Genomic DNA, 21601 nt, shown 5'->3' on the forward strand with positions numbered 1-21601 from the left:
CCTTGAATAGGTGCCCGAAAAAATCCACAAAAATGGCCGAAAAAATTCCTTAAAAAATCCACGTCTTGAATAGGAATCAGAAAAAATGTCCTAAACACTCCATACCTTGGATAGGTACCTGAAAAAAATCTTAAAAAATCCACACCGAAAAAATTTCTAAAAATCTAAATTTGAATAGATGCCCGAAAAAAATCCTAAATAAGCCACAACAATCCACAATCCACGCCTTGAATAAATGCCCGAAAAAATTCCTAAATAATCCAAGCCTTGAAAATTCCTAAATAATCCACTCCTTGAATTGATAACCGAAAAATCCTAATTAATCCACGCCTTGAATAGATAACCGAAATAAATTCCTAAATATTTCACGCCTTGAATAGATGGCCGACAAAATTCCTAAATAATCGACGCCTTGAATAGGTGGCCGAAAAATATTCCTAAATAATACACGCCTTGGATAGATGACCGAAAAAATTCGAAATAATCCACGCCTTGAATAGGTGCCCGAAAAAATCCACAAAAATGGCCGAAAAAATTCCTTAAAAAATCCACGTCTTGAATAGGAATCAGAAAAAATGTCCTAAACACTCCATACCTTGGATAGGTACCTGAAAAAAATCTTAAAAAATCCACACCGAAAAAATTTCTAAAAATCTAAATTTGAATAGATGCCCGAAAAAAATCCTAAATAAGCCACAACAATCCACAATCCACGCCTTGAATAAATGCCCGAAAAAATTCCTAAATAATCCAAGCCTTGAAAATTCCTAAATAATCCACTCCTTGAATTGATAACCGAAAAATCCTAATTAATCCACGCCTTGAATAGATAACCGAAATAAATTCCTAAATATTTCACGCCTTGAATAGATGGCCGACAAAATTCCTAAATAATCGACGCCTTGAATAGGTGGCCGAAAAATATTCCTAAATAATACACGCCTTGGATAGATGACCGAAAAAATTCGAAATAATCCACGCCTTGGATAGATGCCCGAAAAAAAGGCCTAAACAATCCACGCCTTGAATAGGTGGCCGAAAAAAATCCTATAGGGTACATCTTTATGTTTCCTATAGTTTATGACATAACTTGAGGTTGTCGAAGCAATATCAATTGAGGTCTTCCGCGTTATTTATAAGCGTTTTAAAATTCTCTGGAAATATCTTTTTGAGCGTGAAGACACCTAGACATCTTTACTTACTAAAGTTAAGAAGCTTTACGAGAGTAGTCTGAGAGTCACCAAGACTTGTCAAACAAGAGGACATCTTGCACTATTCTCTTCGAAGATAATCATCTAGCATGTCAAATCCTGCAGTGAGAACTGTGGCAGGATGTTTATTTTGCGGCAAGTTTGATCCCTACTAACCAGATATGATAAGATAATCGCTATCTTGAGTTGTTTAAAAATTTTGGATTTTAAAACAAATAATTCAAAAGGTTTCTAAGAATAGACGGCATCTTAACAATCTTAACATTGATTCTAGGCTATGTTCCCCAGTATCGGTTTTGGGTTCAACATATTCTTTTTATACCCTCCACCATAGGATGGGGGTATATTAAGTTTGTCACTACGTTTGTAACTACTCGAAATAATCATTGTAGACCCCACAAAGTATATATATTCTTGATCAGCGTGCAATTCTACATCGATATAGCCATGTCCGTTCGTCTGTCCGTCTGTCTGTATGTCCGTCTGCCGTCTGTCCGTCTGTGGAAATCACTCTAGCGTCCGAACGGATTGACGTAGGTTGATGAAATTTTGGAAAAATATGTTATATTTACGTAGGACTTTTGGTATTGAAAGCGGGCTATGTAGGTCCACGCTTTCGTATAGCCCCCATACAAAATGACGCGTGACGCGTCGTTGTTTTAAGGGATTTTTAAGATATTTGGCCCATTTTACCACCGAATTGGTTGTAATTTGGTACTTTGTGTCTCCAGAGGCCAAAAAATATTCCTACCAAAGTTGGGTTATATAGGTCCACGTTTTGGTATAGCCCCTATATAAGGCCCCATATAAAGTACGCGTCATTTTAATATATTTTGAATGTATTAGACCCATTTGACCACAGAATTGGTTGTAATTTGGTATTTTGTGTCTTCAGAGGCCAGAAAATAGTCCTACCAAAGTTGGGTTATATAGGTCCACGTTTTGGTATAGTCCCCACATAAGACCCCTTATAAAGTACGCGTCATTTTAATATATTTTGAATGTATTAGACCCATTTTACCAAAGAATTGGTTGTAACTTTGTATTTTGTGTTTCCAGAGGCTAAGAAACATTTCTACCATAAAATGTTTATATAGGTCCACGTGTTGATATAGCCCCCATAATACAATATCTCCCGATTTTCGATATTTTGAACGTTTTAGCCTCATTATCACACCGATATGGCTGAAATTTGGTATTTAGTCTTCTTTAGGCGTATAAAACTTTCCCCCAGAAATTTGTAGGTATAGGTCCACGCCATCATATAGCCCCCATAGAACGGTACCTTCCGAATTTCGGTATTTTGAAGGTTGTGGCCACATTAATCCACCGAAATGGCTGAAATTTGTGGTGGAGGGTATAAAAAGTTAGGCCCGACCGAACTTAACGCTTTTCTTACTTGTTACACATAGATTATATTCATTGAGAAATTTTCGTCATGTGAAAAACTTAGAACTTGATGTCATCTATCATCTTATAGTAACATAAATCTCCTGGTAGCTTCACGAAATCACATCAGTTGTCAGAAATTGACATGTGCCACCTACATAGGTTAATGACTTCACTGAGAATAGCATAGACATTAATCTCTAAACAAGCTAATGAAAGCGTTTCGTTTTCTTTCATTTTAAATGTGGTTGAAGTTTCAAAAGTCTTAGCTATTGTGATGCTTTTTGGTGAAAGGGAAGGCTTCTCTACATAGTAAAAAGTAACAAAACTTGAAGATTCTTGCAGATAAGGGAACAGAACTGTCCCCATCAAACTATTTGGATGAAACCGTTCACCCCTGAGGCATCATTAGAACCTCAACCTTAAGTCTAGAGATCCCCTACAGTGATAGATGACTTCGCTGAGAAAAACTTGGACATTTACCATCAAACAAATTATGTGAAGCTTTATATTCACTTAAGGATTGATGGTAATTCATCCACCTACAATTTAGGAAAGCAACTTTTCTAATCACGAATTGTAATTATTTCTAATTTGGCCACCAATTGAAGGATATAAAAATGAGAACTTCAACTAAAAGTCTGTGCAAACAGTAGATATGTGGTAACCTAAATATCTTGGTAGTTTCACCACCTACATCCTAGTTATCACATTTACCACCTACTTAGGTGAATGACTTTACTGTGAATAGCATAGACTTAGACCATTAGAAACTCCATCTAGTGGTCACATTTATAAACTATGTATAGGGGCAAATGGCATCACTGCAAGAAGCATAGACATTCACCACTGATTAAGTTCGTAAACCACTACAATCTAGCAACCACATGTTCAAATGAAGGAAAATGGCGTCAATAAGAATAGCATAGACTTTCATCGTTAAACATATTCCGTGAAGTTTTTTTTTTCCTTCAACGATATTTGGTAATCCGTCGCTCTTAGAGGATATTATAAAGTATAAAGCCACAAAAAAAAAAAACTTAGCAAATACTTTCAACGCTGAGAAAGTAAATTTAGGCGTCATTTTAAGATGACGATAGTTGTCAACCTATCAGTTTAGGTCATATTTCTGTTTCTACTAAAATCATAGCGTATTTGGCGTATAGAAATGAGAGCTAGAATTTCCTTGAAGGAACCACTGCAATCTTTTATGTTGTCTTATCAGTGTCTCGAAGTCACCACCTTTTTTGTAGAAGCAAGGTGTGTTAATCATTTTACCACTGTAACAAAGATATTTCAATTAAATGGGCTCTCCAAAACACTATAAAATGACAATACCCCACGTTGGGCGCCAAAGTTATATATTTTCAACGAAAAGCCTATTTCAAACAGTATTTTTTTCTGGAATCTAATTCCAGATTAAGTTTAAATTGCTTACAGTTAAATAGAACTTCTGGTAATGGGCGAAAAGTTCTTAATACCCCTAAAAAAGTTACAACTTTTTTCCAAAAATGTGTCACACCAGTTTCTTACCATCCCCGGTTCCGTCTGAATAAGCATTTGGGGAATTTGAAAAAGTACATTTGTGTATTGTGCTTGCCTTTTAAGTTTATTATGTGTGGCGCTATATGGAGTGGAGACATCATCATTATCATGAACAATCCATGAAAAAAAAACAAATATTATTTGAAATGGGTGGCACTCAAGAGATTCATAACTACAACTGGCTTTAGTTGAATTGGTTAGTTTGTTAGTTGGTTGGTTGTCGCGCTCCTGCTATTGCATATCGATGTGGGAGTTTTTATTTCTTTTAATGGTCTTGTGTTGCTGTCGCAGTTTGTTTTCCACTTAAATGTATATTTTTTTCTTTGAGCAAAAAACGAAGTCTTATATTCTCAACAAAGAAACTACACTTACCTTGTCAGTGTTTCTGCTGCTGTTCCACCATTTTTTTGGTTCTGGAAAGAGGGAATAAGAAAAATTATCATGTGATTTGGAAATAATATTAAATGTGTGTGGGGAAAAGAAATTTGCCATTTTGTGGGAGCTCTTGTTAGAGTGAGGGGATTCAAGGTAGAGGTTAAACAAATAGTAATAAATGGAATTTTTCAGAGTTAATTTCAATCAATAAAAAATCAACTACCTACCTTCTTTGTCACCCACCTCTCTCTCTCCCTCTTCTGTAGCAAAATTGATTCAATTGTAATTGTTTACATTTTAAAGTCAATCAAGAGCCAAAAATGCCATTAATATTTCTCTTCCACTCAATCAAAATGGATTTTGGATATTGCCAAAAACGTAACGATACGAATCGAAATCAAACAGAAAAAACACAACCACATCTCATAAAATATTTTGACTTATGGCGCATTGCTTACTAGAAGTGGTTAGATAAAGATATTCTCATGGCAAATAGAGTTTGTGGTCGTAATGTTGCTGCTGGTTTAGTTTACTCAGAATTTTTTTTTTGTCCTGTTTTTTGTGTAACCTTAACACAGTTATACAAGAAGTTCAGTGCTTCTTTGATTACAGAGACATACCGAAAAAACGGAGCTCCTAGCTATACTGTATACCATCATTCTTTCTCTTCTTTTTTGTGTGTTTCAGGATAATTGAGTTGTGAAGCAATCACAAAATCAATATTTTACAAAAAACACAACAACTTTGCATGAATATCGTCGTTATAATGATACGGGTCATTTGGAATTCTGAAAACAAAAATTGAAAGTTTGGAAATTTATTCAGAGACACACAAAAAGTAAACAAACAAACAATAAAAGAATTTGATGTTGTTATCTTATTTTTTTGGAAATATAATCAATTTGATATTTTAATCAAAAGCTGGAGGTTAAAAAAATATTTGTTTATTTGTTTAAATTTTCTTTGATGAAAATAATTCTATATAAGAGAAGATAAATGGTGGTGCAATGGTATGCACACCCGCCTTGCACGCTGAAGGTCGTGGGTTCGATTCCCCGGCCAGTCAAACAACAAAATTTTCAACGTTGGCAAAATACCCCTCAGTAATGTTGGCGACATTTCCTGAGTATTTCAGCCATGTAAAACTTCTCTACAAGTGGTGTCTTAGGACACGCCGTTCGGACTCGGCGATAAACTGTAGGTCCCATATCACTGAGCTAATATGAATCGGGGTGCACTCATTGATATGAGAGAGGTCTCCCTTGTCCCGTATGGGATGTTTGTGGAACAATTATTATTTTTTAAATGGAGAGAGATAAAATGCCTAGGAAAACATATTTTCCAATCAACTATTATAATCATTGTAAATTGGTCCACAAATAAAAGGTTTCCAAACTGAGAACTTCAACTAACAGTTTGTGAAACAGTAGTTTCTCATATACAACCTTGGTAGTTTCCCATATACAACCTAGTTATCACATTTATCACCTACTTAGGTTAATGGCTTTACTAATAATAGCATAGACATTCACCGCATTCACTCAAGCTTTATGGTAAACCATTATCCATTAGAGGCTCCACCTTCCACCTAGCGATCATCGGTAGCACCTCTAAGGATAAATATAAGCACAGACATTCACCACTGAATAAGTAAATGATCAAATTAGGTTAGGTGGCGTCTCTGAGAATATCAACGACTTTTACCATTAAACACGCCTTGAAGAAGTGTCCGAAAAAATCCTATATAATCCACGCCATGCATTTTTTCCCAAAAAAAAAAAAATCCTAAATAATCCACGATTTGAATAGGTGCCCAAACAAAATTCCTAAATATTCCGCGTCTTGTATAGGTGCCCGAAAAATTCTGGCGGAAAAATTTACTAAATAATCCACGCCTTGAATAGGTGGCGGAAAAAATTGACTAAATAATCCACGCCTTGAATAGGTGGCGGAAAAAATTGACTAAATAATCCACGCCTTGAATAGGTGGCGGAAAAATTGACTAAATAATCCACGCCTTGAGTAGGTGGCGGAAAAATTGACTAAATAATCCACGCCTTGAATAGGTGGCGGAAAAATTTACTAAATAATCCACGCCTTGAATAGGTGGCCAAAAAATTTACTAAATAATCCACGCCTTGAATAGGTGGCGGAAAATTTTACTAAATAATCCACGCCTTGAATAGGTGGCGGAAAAATTTTCTAAATAATCCACGCCTTGAATAGGTGGCAAAAAAATGTACTAAATAATCCACGCCTTGAATAGGTGGCGGAAAAATTTACTAAATAATCTACGCCTTGAATAGATGGCGGAAAAATTTACAAAATAATCCACGCCTTGAATAGGTGGCGGAAAAATTTACAAAATAATCCACGCCTTGAATAGGTGGCGGAAAAATTTACTAAATAATCCACGCGTTGAATAGGTGGCAGAAAAATTTACTAAATAATCCACGACTTGAATAGGTGGCGGAAAAATTTACTAAATAATCCACGCCTTGAATAGGTGGCGGAAAAATTTACTAAATAATCCACGCCTTGAATAGGTGGCGGAAAAATTTACTAAATAATCCACGCCTTGAAATGGTGGCCGAAAAAAAATTCCTAAATAATCCACGTCTTGAAGAAGTGCCGGAAAAAATTCCCAAATAATCCACGACTTGAATTCCTAAATAATCCACGCCTTAAATAGGTGCCCGAAAAATTCCTAAATAATCCACGCTTTGAATAGGTGGCCGAAAAAAATCCTAAATAATCCACGCCTTGAATAGGTGGCCGAAAAAAATTCCTAAATAAACCACGCCTTAAATAGGTGCCCGAAAAAATCCTAAATAATCCACGCCTTCAATAGGTGCCTAAAAAATTTCTAAATAATCCACGCCTTGAATAAGTGCCCGAAAAACATTCCTAAATAATCGAAGCCTTGAATAGGTGGCCGACAAATATTCCTAAATAATCTTCGCCTTGAATAGGTGTCCGAAAAAAATTCATAAAAAAATCACGCCTAGAATAGGTGCCTAAAAAATTTCTAAATAATCCACGCCTTGAATAGGTGGCCGAAAAAAAATTCCTAAATAATCCACGTCTTGAAGAAGTGCCGGAAAAAATTCCCAAATAATCCACGACTTGAATTCCTAAATAATCCACGCCTTAAATAGGTGCCCGAAAAATTCCTAAATAATCCACGCCTTGAATAGGTGGCGGAAAAATTTACTAAATAATCCACGCCTTGAAATGGTGGCCGAAAAAAAATTCCTAAATAATCCACGTCTTGAAGAAGTGCCGGAAAAAATTCCCAAATAATCCACGACTTGAATTCCTAAATAATCCACGCCTTAAATAGGTGCCCGAAAAATTCCTAAATAATCCACGCTTTGAATAGGTGGCCGAAAAAAATCCTAAATAATCCACGCCTTGAATAGGTGGCCGAAAAAAATTCCTAAATAAACCACGCCTTAAATAGGTGCCCGAAAAAATCCTAAATAATCCACGCCTTCAATAGGTGCCTAAAAAATTTCTAAATAATCCACGCCTTGAATAAGTGCCCGAAAAACATTCCTAAATAATCGAAGCCTTGAATAGATGACCGAAAAAAATTCCTAAATAATCCACGCTTTGAATAGGTGCCCGAAAAAATCCTAAATGATCCACGTCTTGAATAGGTGCCCGAAAAAATTCCTGAATAACTCACGTCTTGAATAGGTGCCCGAAAAAAATCCTAAATAATCCACGCCTTGAAAATTCCTGAATAATCCACTACTTGAATTGATAACCGAAAAATCCAAAATAATCCAACCCTTGAATAGATAATCGAAATAAAATAATCCACGCCTTCAATAGACGGCCGACAAAAAATTCCTATATAAGCCACGCCTTGAATAAATGCCCGAAAAAATCGTAAAAAATCACGCCTTGAATATATAACCGAAATAAATTCCTAAATAATCCACGCCTTGAATAGGCGGCTGGAAAAAATTCCTATATAATCCACGCCATGAATAGGTACTCGAAAAATTTTTTAAACAACTAAGCCACGAATAACCGACCGCTTCTTATCCACGTCTTAAAACTGAGGGGGAACTTTCCCAAGGGAGACACAGACGCCCACAAGTGATTATCTTGAAAACTATGACTCTTTGTAAACATAATTAATCGATATATTGAGAATTTATCGATAATCTTTTACCTGTCACACTATGACAAATCATCATCATCTATAAGATAATCGCTAGCCCTTATACCCTAATCGCCATCTTTACTTCAAAATTTACTGATAAATTTATATGTATATGTGTATTTGAAGCCGGACTACTTTGTTTGCAGGAGCGTCTTAAATCGACCCCCTGCGTCTGCGTCCTGAGGAACAGACTCTTTTAAAATGATTCAGAACTAATGAAATATTTTTTCTCTTTCTATTTTCAGGGTAAGAATTGCAACTTCTCCACATCTCGTCCTTATACAAGTTTTTAAAATTCCGGTAAGTCAATTTAAACGAGCTTTCCCGAACCAATCTGTTATGACCATTAGAATTCTCAGCAGCAGTGAAATGCATATGAATACCTGGCCGAAATCCGAACAAATGTCAATCATTCATATCACAGGCAAGAAGCACGTGTAAGACAGACACGCCACATCACACAACAAAACAAACGAATGAACGAATCTCTATTAATGCTGTACCAAATTGTTCTACTGCTGCAATTACTTTTTCATGTCCACCACGTAGCAGGGAGGGAAAACAAGAAAAAGGCAGGGAAGTAAGGTGGGCCAACAACATTTCCTCTTCTCTTTCGGTGCCAAGTAAAAGTTCTCCTCGGCACGCACCATTTATGATTGTTTTGTTCATCACACGTCGTCATCATCATCCTTGTGTGTGACATATGTGCCTGCTGCTTTTGAATTACCAAGCCAGCGGACGTACGACTTTCATTGGCTCATATCCTGTGGATGCAGGTGTAGTAACTGGGACAGCCTAAACCACCCAAAGGAAATTTCATTTTTCTTTCATAAATGTGGCACTCATATTCATAGACTTATATACTGATGTGCTGTGTTGGTCTTGTTAAAGGTGTGTGTGTGTGGGAGTGTGTGCTTGTGTTTGTAGTCACATTAGGTACAACATCAGTTCTTCTGAATTTCACTGCCCAAAAATCGTTGTAACACCTTCATATTTTTCATTCAGAACGGAGAAAAAAACACGAACGAAGTAAAATGACAATAACACAGCTACAAAAATTGGTACTTGTAAAAAACTGAACTGAAGATGTGAACAACAAAAACAAATTTCCAAATTCCCCCGGCTGTAAAGCCAGTGTAGCGCAAAGCGGAGGAAAGTAAACATGTTTTTTTCATTCAGTTTTTTATTCTTTGTGCAAATAACAGAAATGGCAAAACGAAGCATGGCAAATGTAAAAAACATAAATTCCGTAAATGCAATTACGCTAGCAACAACTGACTGGTAATGCTTATTCCCACTGCCATTCCTAGCACCCGCCGCCACATCCAAGCATCAGCATCGAGCCTTAACTGCTACTTCAAACAACTTTGGGTAGCTGCTACCTTAACAACATAATGCCAAAGAAGTGGAAGAACACATTTGACAGGGTCTAAGTTTCGCGTATGCTTTCTGGAACCAGGAAAGCAAATGTATATTTGTAGAACGCCATCTTACTGGGGCGAGAGCGAGCCTTGAAGGCATATAAGCTTTGAAGGTATGCAAGGTGGCAACGTGTGTTTTTTTCGTTCGTTCATTCACTCATTTCTCCCCCTATGTATGATTATTATTGTGTTGCTGATGATGTTAGTGGTTGTTGCTGTTGTTGTTGTTCTCCTCTAAAGCATGCAAATCTAATAAACGAAAATGTTATAACATACACACAAACAGTCGTACTAATATCCTTACGTTCCCAATTTCTTTTTGGGTACTCCATGTTGTCATGTGTACGCAGCCCACCTATCCAGTACAGCTTCTTGTTGTAAAGGAGCACTTTCTTCTGCTTCTTCTTCCTGAAGTTTATTTGTTATTGTTTGTTCAAGTGCTCCCTATTTTGCAATAAACTCTGGCCTCATATTTTCGTAGTTTTAGTATCGTTTACTTTCTTTTTTTGGGAAAATTTAGAAGAAGAATAATATTGAAACTTAGAGTTGCAACAGTCTTCGTCCATGGTAATGGAGGAGTTGAGTGAAGTCAGTGTAAAGTTCGAAAATTTAACAGAGTGAAGCTTCGCTGAAACGTTTGGGGTCAAAGGCTGGTAGGGGTGACCTTCTGTGTTTATATTTTGGCAAATGACAAAAATAAATTCATATAGAAGACCATAAGTTATACATAGAAGAACAAGAGGCATTCTCTAGAAGACCCAGGGATATCCTCATAAAGACCAGGTGGTCTTCTCACAGATGAAGACCAGGTGGTCTCCTCATAGACGATCAAGACATTTCCTCATAGAATTCCAAATGGTTTTCTTATAGAAAATCAAATGGCCTCATAAAATACCATGTGGCGTTGTCATATATCATATCGAAAAAAATCCTAAAATCCACGCCTTGAATAGGTTCCGGAAAAAATCCTAACAAAATCCACACTATGAATAGGTGTCAAACAAAATTCAAAAAATTCAAGCCTTGAATAGGTGCCGAAAAAATCCAAAAAAGCCATGTCTTGAGTAGGTGCCGAAAGAAATCCTAAAAACCCCACGCCGAACAAAAATACCTAAAAAATCCACGCCTTGAATGGGTGCCGAAACAATTCTAAAAAGCTACGCCTTGAACAGGTCCCGAAAAAAATGTCTAAAAAATCCTTGCTTTGAACAGCTGCCCGAAAAATATCCATGCCTTAAATAGGTGCCGGAAAAAAATTCCTAAAATATCCACGTCTTGAATAGGTGCTGAAAAAATGTCTTAAAAATCCACGCCTTGAATAGATGACCCAAAAAATTCCTAAATAATCCACGCATTGAATATGTACCGAAAAAAAATCCTAAAAAATCCACGCCTTGAATAGATGCTCGAAAAAATTCCTAAAAAAACCTCGACTTGTATAGGTACCCGAAAAAATCTAAAAAAATTCACGCCTTGAATAGGTGCCCGAAAAAATTTAAAAAAAAAATTCACGCCTTGAATAGTTGCCCGAAAAATATCTAAAAAATCCACGCCTTAAATAGTTGCCCGAGAAAATCTTAAAAAGTCCACGCCTTGAATAGCTGCCTTAAAAATCCTAAAAATCCACGCCTTGAATAGGTGCCCGAAAAAATATTAAAAAATTCCCTTGAATTACTTGAGTAGGTGGCCGAAATTTTTAAAAAAATCTACGCATTGAATAAGTGCCCGAAAGTAATCTTAAAAATGTACGCCAATTGGTGCCTCAAAAAAATTCTAAAAAATCCACGCCCTGATTAAATCCCGAAAAAAGTCTTAAACAATCTACGCCTTGAATAGATGCATGAAAAAATTTTAAAAAATGCAGGCCTTGAATAGTTAATTGCCCGAACAAAATCCAGGTCTTGAATACCTATATGCCCGAAAAAAATCTTTCAAAAGCCAACCATTGAATAGATTCCCGAAAAAGAAAACTTAAAAAATCCATGCCCCGAAAAAATTTAAAATACCCCAAGCCTATTATCATAGAAGAACAAGTGGTCTTCTCATAGAAAACCAAGTTGTCTTCACATAGAAGACCAAGTGGTCTTCTCATAGAAGACCAAGTGGTCTTCTCATAGAAGACCAAGTGGTCTTCTCAAAGAAGACCAAGTGGTCTTCTCAAAGAAGACCAAGTGGTCTTCTCATAGAAGACCAAGTGGTCTTCTCATAGAGGACCAAGTGGTCTTCTCATAGAAGAGCAAGTGGTCTTCTCATAGAAGAGCAAGTGGTCTTCTCATAGAAGAGCAAGTGGTCTTCTCATAGAAGACCAAGTGGTCTTCTCATAGAAGACCAAGTGGTCTTCTCATAGAAGACCAAGTGGTCTTCTCATAGAAGACCAAGTGGTCTTCTCATAGAAGACCAAGTGGTCTTCTCATAGAAGACCAAGTGGTCTTCTCATAGAAGACCAAGTGGTCTTCTCATAGAAGACCAAATGGTTTTCTCATAGAAAATCAAGTGCTCTTTTCAGAGAAGCCCAACTGCTCTTCTCATAGAAGACCAAGTTCTCTTCTCATTGAAAACCGTCACAAAGAAGACAAAGTCTTTATAGAAGGCCAAGTGCACTTCTCATAGAAGACTAAGTGCTGTTCTCACAGAAGACTAAGTGGTATTCTCATAGAAGACCAAGTGGTATTCTCATAGAAGACCAAGTGGTCTCCTCATAGAAGACCAAGTGGTCTTCTCATAGAAGACCAAGTGGTCTTCTCATAGAAGACCAAGTGGTCTTCTCATAGAAGACCAAGTGGTCTTCTCATAGAAGACCATGTGGTCTTCTCATGGAAGACCAAGTGGCCTTCTCATAGAAGACCAAGTGGTGTTCTCATAGAAGACCAAGTGGTATTGTCATAGAAGACCAAAGTGTCTTCTCATAGAAGACCAAGTGGTCTTCCCATAGAAGACTAAGTGGTATTCCCATAGAAGACCAAGTGGTATTCCCATAGAAGACCAAGTAGCCTTCTCATAGAACCAAATGTGGTCTTCTCATAGAAGACTATTTTGATAATTGCCCTAAGCTCTTGTATTTTTAAGTAATTACATTCCCCCTGCCTCCCAAAATCAATCGAAAGCAGCACATGTCTAATTGTTGAACAAAATTGTTCACAATTTCAAGAATTTAACCCCTCGGACAAATATCGACTACTATCGAGAACAGGAATGATTACATTCTGCTACTTTCTATTACCAAAAGAGACCAAACAGACAGCCTGTCAATCCATACGAAAGACAAGGCGCAAATAATCACAAAACGAATGAAAGAACTGGGAAAAAATCTCCCATTAAGACCCCAACGAATGTTAAACGTTTTGTGGTTAAGTACGTGTAATCGAGCTTTTCCTCCCACATTTCTCTACTGAGTACATGATGATTGTTTCCTTTTTAAAGTAAAACTGCCCATCTTTCTTTATGTTTGTGTGCGTGTGTGTGTGTACTTTTTTTGGCCAACAAATTACATTGTACAATGTACACAGTCTTGCAGCCAAAGGTCCTGAGCAAAAGGGTTTTAATGGTTCTTGTCATGCGTGTGCGTGGGAGTGTGAGTTTTATGGAAAGTCTGTGATTTGTTCCATAATTTCGTAAATGTCCCTGGCACATGTGTTGGAGTGTTTAGACGAGATTCTGTGGTTAAGTGTAGCTTCAATGAGGCATTTCCTTGCAGCATTTATGGCCGTGGTCTTTGTAATCGTCCAACGGCATGATTGTTTCCGGCCTAGACATGGTAGAACGTATTACAATGTATAACATAGCAGAGACCAATAATCTGGATGAGGAATGGGGATTCTGGCAAGGCAAGTAGGATTCCAATAAACCCAGAAAATTTCAAATGTTTTGTTAAGGCAAAAATTGTGGTAGAATTTACAACAATTCAATGACTTTATGAGAGATGTGTGGAAAAAAATGAGAAAAACAACGCTTTCGAAAATTGATATTAAAAGTTAGCTATGTGAAAAGAAGACCAAACACATTACTTTATTAATACTCGTATACCTGTTTCATAACCAGAGCCACGTCTCCTTTTCCCCATATCAACGCATAAAAAATCCCCAAAATAAAATTAAATTCACAATAACGACCCTGACATTGTCAAATTGCTTAGCAAAATAAAACTTAAATTCGTATTTAAATTCCTGGAATGAAATGAAACAGCAAGAGTTCAAAGCTCAAGCTTTAAAAAACATACATAATTGAAAAATTAGAACGTCACACAAAAACCAAAATCAAAATTGATAGCATGGAAATTTTGTTTTAGTCTAAAATAAAATCCAAAAATATATTCAAAGTTCAATCGTTTTCGATTCTTATCTAAAATCTTGCCAACTAATAATTGGCATCCGTTGGTTCCCAAACTTGTGTTGGTCATAAAAGAAATTTTGTTTTTCATTTCAAATTTATTTTTTTATTTTCGAATCATTATTTGTAATTATGTTTCTAATTTCGAAAAAATTAAGCAGCCGTCTAAATTTCTTATCAGCGATTAATTCATTATCACGACGGCATTGCTATTGACCTTTCTAGCGATCATTTTTATAATGTTTTTTTTTTTTTCAAATATTTGCAAATTTTTACCAGATAAGAGTACATTTCAATCTCTGTCACAGCCACCAAGTGTAAATGTTCTCGAAGTTTTTATGTATTGTGTTAATTGTTGGCAGCTATTTAAAGCACTTTCAAGCACAAGTGCAAATAAAACAAAGTTATAGAAAATGTTTACATTCGGATTTCGATAATTTTAAGCAGAAGTATTCACTTTCATTAACATAAAATTATTCAGAAATTGCTTAGGAAGAACTTAGGAAGGAATATCATCAGAAAATTTAATGGTCGTCAACGACAACAAGGCTCCCCATCACAGTACACCTTTACAGAGATGGGTTCATTTGACAGAAATCTGTGTTAATAAAAGTTAAGATGGTATAAGGCAAGGATACTCTACCTTTAGAGGAACATGTTATATTGTATAAGGGTTTTAGAGTACAAAATACAGCCGTGCTCACAAACTCTACTAATAACCAGTAAGGAAGGGATCAAAGTCGGGCGGGGCCGACTACATGATACCCTACACCGCCGACTTATGATACCCTACACCACATATATCTAAATCTGAACCGATTTCGATATAATTAGGCACAATTATTTCTAGACCGAAGTCAGCCACACATTCCAAATTTCATAGAAATCGGACATATATAGCGTGTTTGGTACAGAAAATACGTGAAATCGGCCGAAAATATATATGGGAGCTATATCTAAATCTGGACCGATTTCGTTATAATTTGGCATATGTGTTTCCAGACAGAATTCAGTCACACATTCTAAATTTGATCGAAATCGGACATATATAGCATGTTTGGTGCAGCATATATATGCAATCGGCCGAAAATATATATGGGAGCTACATATATCCAAATTTGAACCGCTTTTTTACCAAAAACAATAGCGTTCTTCCTATGGGTAAACAAATGATATTTCCCAATTTTCATCTGAATCGGATAATAAATGCAACCTTTACTTTGATCACAAAAATACATGGACAGACGGACGGACGGACATGCATAAATCGTCTCAGAATGTGATTCTATGTATATCCCCAGAAGGAACTATGGGTCTATCTCGTTTCTTTATGAATGTTACATACAAATGCACAAAGACATAATAACCCTTACCACAGTGTGGTGTAGGGCATAAAAATCGATTACGAACGAGCTAGTTCAAAGGAACGATTCCGTGGTATGAACGATTATCTCGTTCATTAAGGTCTTCTTGTTCATGTGGATATCCTAGTTTATTAGATTGAACGAATGAATATAGTTCCATTAGTTCAGTGAAATGTAATATTGAACAAAAATGAGCCAACGAACGAAATCAACAGTCTGGTTCCTTTTGATGAACAAAATGAAAAGATCGATCCGATTAATAAACGAGATTACCATCTAAATGAACGTTCATTTGGATTATCTCGTTCATTTAGCTCCTCTCGTTCATATAAATTTTCTATGTACTTTATTAGGTTGAACGAATGAATTTACTTCCATCAGTTCAGTGAAATATAATATTGAACGAAAGTGAGCCAGCGAACGAAGTGAACGGTCTGGTTCCTTTTGGTGAACGGAATGAAAAGATCGATCCGATCAATGAATGAATGCGGTTTTCTGGGCAAATTAGTTATTTTTCGTTTGAAAAGGTTAGGATGAGGGACAAACGGACGAAAATGAGCCAATATTGAACAAAAATGAGCCAACAAACGAAATCAACAGTCTGGTTCCTTTTGGTGAACAAAATGAAAAGATCTATCCGATTAATAAACGAGATTACCCTCTAAATAAACGTTCATTTGGATTATCTAGTTCATTTAGCTCCTCCCCTTCACATAAATTTTCTATGTAATTTATTAGGTTCAACGAATGAATTTACTTCCATCAGTTCAGTGAAATATAATATTGAACGAAAGTGAGCCAGTGAACGAAATGAACTGTCTGGTTACTTTTGGTGAACGAAATAAAAAGATCGATCCGATGAATGAATAAATGCGGTTTTCTGGGCAAATTGTTGTTAAAAGTTGTTTTTCGTTTCAAAAGGTTAGGATGAGGGACAAACGGACGAAAATGAGCCAACGAAGGAAATTAACGACCTATTCCTTTTTTGTAAACGGAATGAAAAACACCAATCCGATCAATGAACGAGATTGCCCAACACTATACAAATGAATGGGGTTTTCTGGACAAATTTTTGTTGGACGTTTTGTTTTTCATTTGAAAAGGTTAGTATGAGGGATAAACGGACGATATTGAGCCAATGAAGAAAATTAACTATCTGGTTCCTTTTGGTGAACGGAATGAAACACATCAATCCGATCAGTTAATGAAATTGCCCTACACTATAGAAAATAAATGCGGTTTTCTCGACAAATCTTACTACACTCTAAAGTTTCATATGATTTTTGAGTCTTACACTTCTTACTTAGGTGCTCTTTCTGCCTCTACGAAGAAAGTTTTCTATAAAAGTTATTAAGAATATTTTCAGATTTCCTATGTAAAGGCAATCTACTGCAATAACACGTTATTCTACGAGAAGTTATATTATATTTTCTACAATAAAAAGTCTGTAAAGTAAGAGAGTGTATGTGCTTGAAAGACACTACGTTAAGCTTTTTGAGTGTTCGGTTAGCAGATTTTCGCAGTAGACAAAGGCGACAGTGCAGCGCAGTATATATTATATTTGCTTGAAATAATTACTGAGGATGAATCAAACCTAAAAGAGGTTGTATATAATCGCTTGTGCGATTACTGTCGCCAGATTCAAACTGACTATCAGTTAAGTTTAATAGCTTCACATGTTCAAACTGTAAAGCTCACCACGTCCCGACTCTCAGAGCCTAAAAGCCGTACGCAAAGTTCGAAACTGGACCAGGATATCCAGAGGTTGGTGATCCAGGACCACGTCAAAAGCAACCTAAGAAGTGCTTTTGATTGTTCCGGTGATCAGAGATAACCCTTTTTTCGTTTTATAGTTTGGACAGTAATGCCTTATTGCCAAATGCATGTCACCGGAGAAGTCATATAGTCAGGTTAATATGGACAGTACCATGGTTACATACATTCAGTGTATGTATGACTTGTGGTCTGAGTCTAAAATTTCTGCCAATGTTGAGTTCATAGTAAAATCTTTTTATCCGTTCCTAGATATTCAATTTCCTTGTCATGCGATTTTAATAACATCGAGAGAAAGTTGTAATGCATCCTATCCAAATCTGATGGCTAGAATACTCGTTGGTCTATGAGGACCACTAGAAGATACTTATGCCTGCCTTAAGCTGAGTTTTAGCGTTCTGCTGAAAGATATTTCCGTGAGAAAAGCCCCTTGTAACAGACCGTCTGATTTTCTATGATATGAACGTCCAAGGGAAGACCGTTTAGTCTTCTATAAACAGTCCCTTTGGTCTTCAGGAAGAAGCATATTCTAAATTTTAATAGAACTTTCTCTGATATTCTGGGAATTTTGAGTGTTCTATTGTCTCCTATGAGAAGACCTCATAGTCTTACGTCACAAGACTTCATTGACTCTCATTAGAAGACCGCCAGGTCTAATATAAGACATCCTGAACTTGTATTAGAAGATCTGTAGGTCTTCTGTGAGAATACCTGTTGGTCTTCTATAGGAAAACATCGCGGTGTTTATGAGTACCGGACCTATTTGTTTTCTATTAATATACCGTTTTCTTTGCTATGCTCCTTTGGTGCTTTATGGTCTCCTATAGGAAGATCTTTCGATCTTATATGATGAGTTCTGCCAGGCTTATATGGGAAGATATTTTAGTTTTCTTTGAGAAATATTTTGGTCTTTAATGAACATTTTTTTCTCTCAGAAAAGCCTTCTCTCTTCTATGAGAATAATTGTTGGACTTCTATGAGAAACCATTTTGTCTTATTTGAGCACTCATTTTGGTCCTTATTGTATTTAATTGTTTTGTTTTTTCAATATTCTATGGGAAGACCTTACGGCCAGCTTTAGATTACACTGACGGCTTTAGGTCGCGGTCTAATTTACAACTCAATCGCCCGTTGATGCGTAGACTGTTCTAGCATCCTTAATCTAGTTCAAATGTTCAAACGAGAACCAGATGCACATCCGCGACAGCAGAAGGGGCAAAAGAGAGTACATCTGAATGCTCAAACCAAATAAAAAGAGAGAGAGAGCACAACAAAACAATGGCTAAGTAAAGAGTGTAAATTAAGGCTAGGCGATAATTTTATGATTTTAGTAAACTCCATACAGTAGTTGTTATTGCAAAACTGATAAAAATAAACTAAATGCTTAATAAACAATTTTCGTTGCAATTTAAACTCAGAAATTAACAGAAGTTCATGTAAATTACGTTAAAGCTACTTGTTATATTCGCAACAATATTTTGTTCTATTATGGAAAGACCTTCTTGGCGAAGAACTCCTGGTATTCTATGAGCAGACAAACCTTTCCGCTATGTGAAATACTCCTGGTCAGCTATGACAGGACCTCCTTTTTGAATATGTGCAGATCTCTGGAGCTTTTATGTGAACACTTTCTGCTCTCCTCTACGAAAAGTCAACTGCAATGAAAAACTCTGGGTCTTCTTTAAAAACTTGTCAAATTGGTAATTTATGTGATGACTTCAGGGATATCTACGATACAACCACTTATTTATCAAAAGCTTTTATTGAAAGGCCAATTCATGTATTTTGAGAAGATATAATATAAGAACAGCATGTAGTTCTTAAAAATGACCACTTTGATGGCTAGCTCTTTTAAGAAAGACCACTTTTTCTTTGAGATGGCATCCTAAGAAGAAAGTTCTTTCTTGTATTTTATTTTGCATCTATGAGAAAATCTTCGGTATTCTAGGAGAAGAGATACTTGTGTTGACATCCTGATCTTCAAAAAAAAGACAATTTGGACTTCTTTGAGATCATATGGTATTATTATTGTTATTATTTTAGGAGGACACCAATTGATATTCTTTTAGCGGACCACTTTGACATTCACGAAAGAAAAACACTGAGAACACCTTTTAATCTTCTGTGGAAAGAGCTTCTCGTCACCTAGGTGACACCTTCTGGTTGTATAAAAGTTGTTGTCTTCTATGAAAAAAAGGAAAAAATGTCCTTCTGTTCTGAGAAAATTAGAAAAGCATGGTACCATGCGAAGTCATTCTAGTACCATCGTCTTTATAAAGAACATTGGGATATTCTTCTAAAGTTCAAATTTCAAATTAAATATTGGGTTAGTTAAGCCAATTTGTCTCCACAACGGCGCAATTTTTTAGATGACGTTTCTTTTCGCACTTGCAGATTTGTCAGACATCACCCATTCTTCATGGACTGCATTAACCATCCCACCTAAATATTGCGTATTCTTGCAATAACGAATTTCTATCAAAAGACATCATATTCACATTAAAATTATCCCTCCCCTTCAAGCACCATAAAATTCTCCTAAAATAATTTCCGTTCCTTTGGGCACTGCTTAAAAGAATACTCGTAAACAATACACACTTCAACATAATCCGCAAAGCACCAGCAATTCACCACATCATCATTTTCGCATTTTAATTGATAGTGGAATTTATATACAATATTTTTTCTTTTTTTTTTTTTTGAAATAAAAAAACACAAATGAGATAATGGCAAAGCAATACATTATCAGTAATCGGATTAACCTCAAAAGCTGGAAGGGTCATCAGCGAAAAAGGCGATAAGACATTGAGGCCTGCAAAAAATCCATGGGTTTGAAGAAACAAACTGGGAAACAGTACATATGAAGATAATAATTATTAAAGAATATGTATAAAAATGTCTTTTTCATATCTGAAAAACTTCCGGCAACCAAAATGCTCTGGGAAGTACGTTTGCCTAACATTTAGCCGGCAGCACAGACAAATTAACAATTTTAAATTTAATGAATTTTCTAGGTAAAGAAATAAATACCGGTATCATTGGAAGATTTGCCAGAAGAAATATTTTGTGCTTTCACAACACCACCTTCCTTTCTCCTAGAATATATTTCTTTGTACCAGCGGGTATTTGTAATTCTTGCAAATACCAAATGAGTCCTTTGAGTAAAAAAGCAATATTTCATCTATACAGCTAACGTTCACATTCGCATCTACAAAAGATTCAAGAAATATGCTTTGACGTCGTTATGTTTTCATTCCAGTGGCTTTGCTGAATGACTGACTAGCTGCCTGACTAGCTAGTATGGATAGATGGTTGACTGGCTGGCAGCTTAGTTTGTTGCTTGTTGTTTGTTCGTTTGTCTTTATGTCTGTCTGTGTGTCTATCTGTCAATTTGCTTTTCTTCTGATACTTTAGTTCTTTTTGAGTTTGTCTAAGCGAAATTGTATCAACAATCATATTTTATCATCTTAAAAGCAACTTAAAGAGAGCTTAAGGACAGTGGGCACGGCATACAAGTTTCAGGTATATAATAATTAATGGAGGAATTGTAAAAATTGTACTTAAATGTTCACATTCTTACTACAAAAGTTGTTTGAGATAGATGTAAAATTAATTTAAGAATGGTACGAAAATTAAGGCGCCGACAGGAATAGAGAAATAGCTATAATTGAATTAATTTTTTTAATTTTATAATATATAATCAAATAACTCTGTAATAATTTACATTGTATGATCGCTAATATCCGAATACGGATTTGCAAATAAAGAAGATGAAAATTGCATGACGAATCCTAGATGTCGCGTTATAGTGTAAACGCCATCTGTACTTCAAGAAAAAGATGAGAGTTAGAATTTCTGAAGGGTTGATGGATTATCTGAGAGAGAAAGTTATATACGGAAACTACTGGCTCTTCTATGAAAAAGGCAACGTAGTATTTTCTGAGAAGACTTTGTGGATATCTCTAAGACGACAAATATATTATCTACGAGAAGCCCTTTTGGTCCACAAAAGCTTATTTT

At 36.0% G+C, this 21601-nt stretch overlaps 1 long non-coding RNA gene across 1 annotated transcript in view; it reads left to right on the top strand.

Annotated features, from left to right (window-relative positions):
* The window catches only part of LOC141393598 (uncharacterized), a 65329-nt gene extending 54103 nt beyond the window's left edge, over positions 1–11226 (top strand). The window contains exon 3 of the long non-coding RNA XR_012410144.1: positions 8943–11226. This is a non-coding gene — a long non-coding RNA (uncharacterized lncRNA). The remainder of the gene's footprint in view (positions 1–8942) is intronic.
* The last annotated feature ends 10375 nt before the right edge of the window (positions 11227–21601 follow it).

Source organism: Musca autumnalis, unplaced genomic scaffold, assembly GCF_047663935.1.
Source record: "Musca autumnalis isolate F117 unplaced genomic scaffold, ASM4766393v1 scaffold_2, whole genome shotgun sequence".
Lineage (NCBI taxonomy): Eukaryota > Metazoa > Arthropoda > Insecta > Diptera > Muscidae > Musca > Musca autumnalis.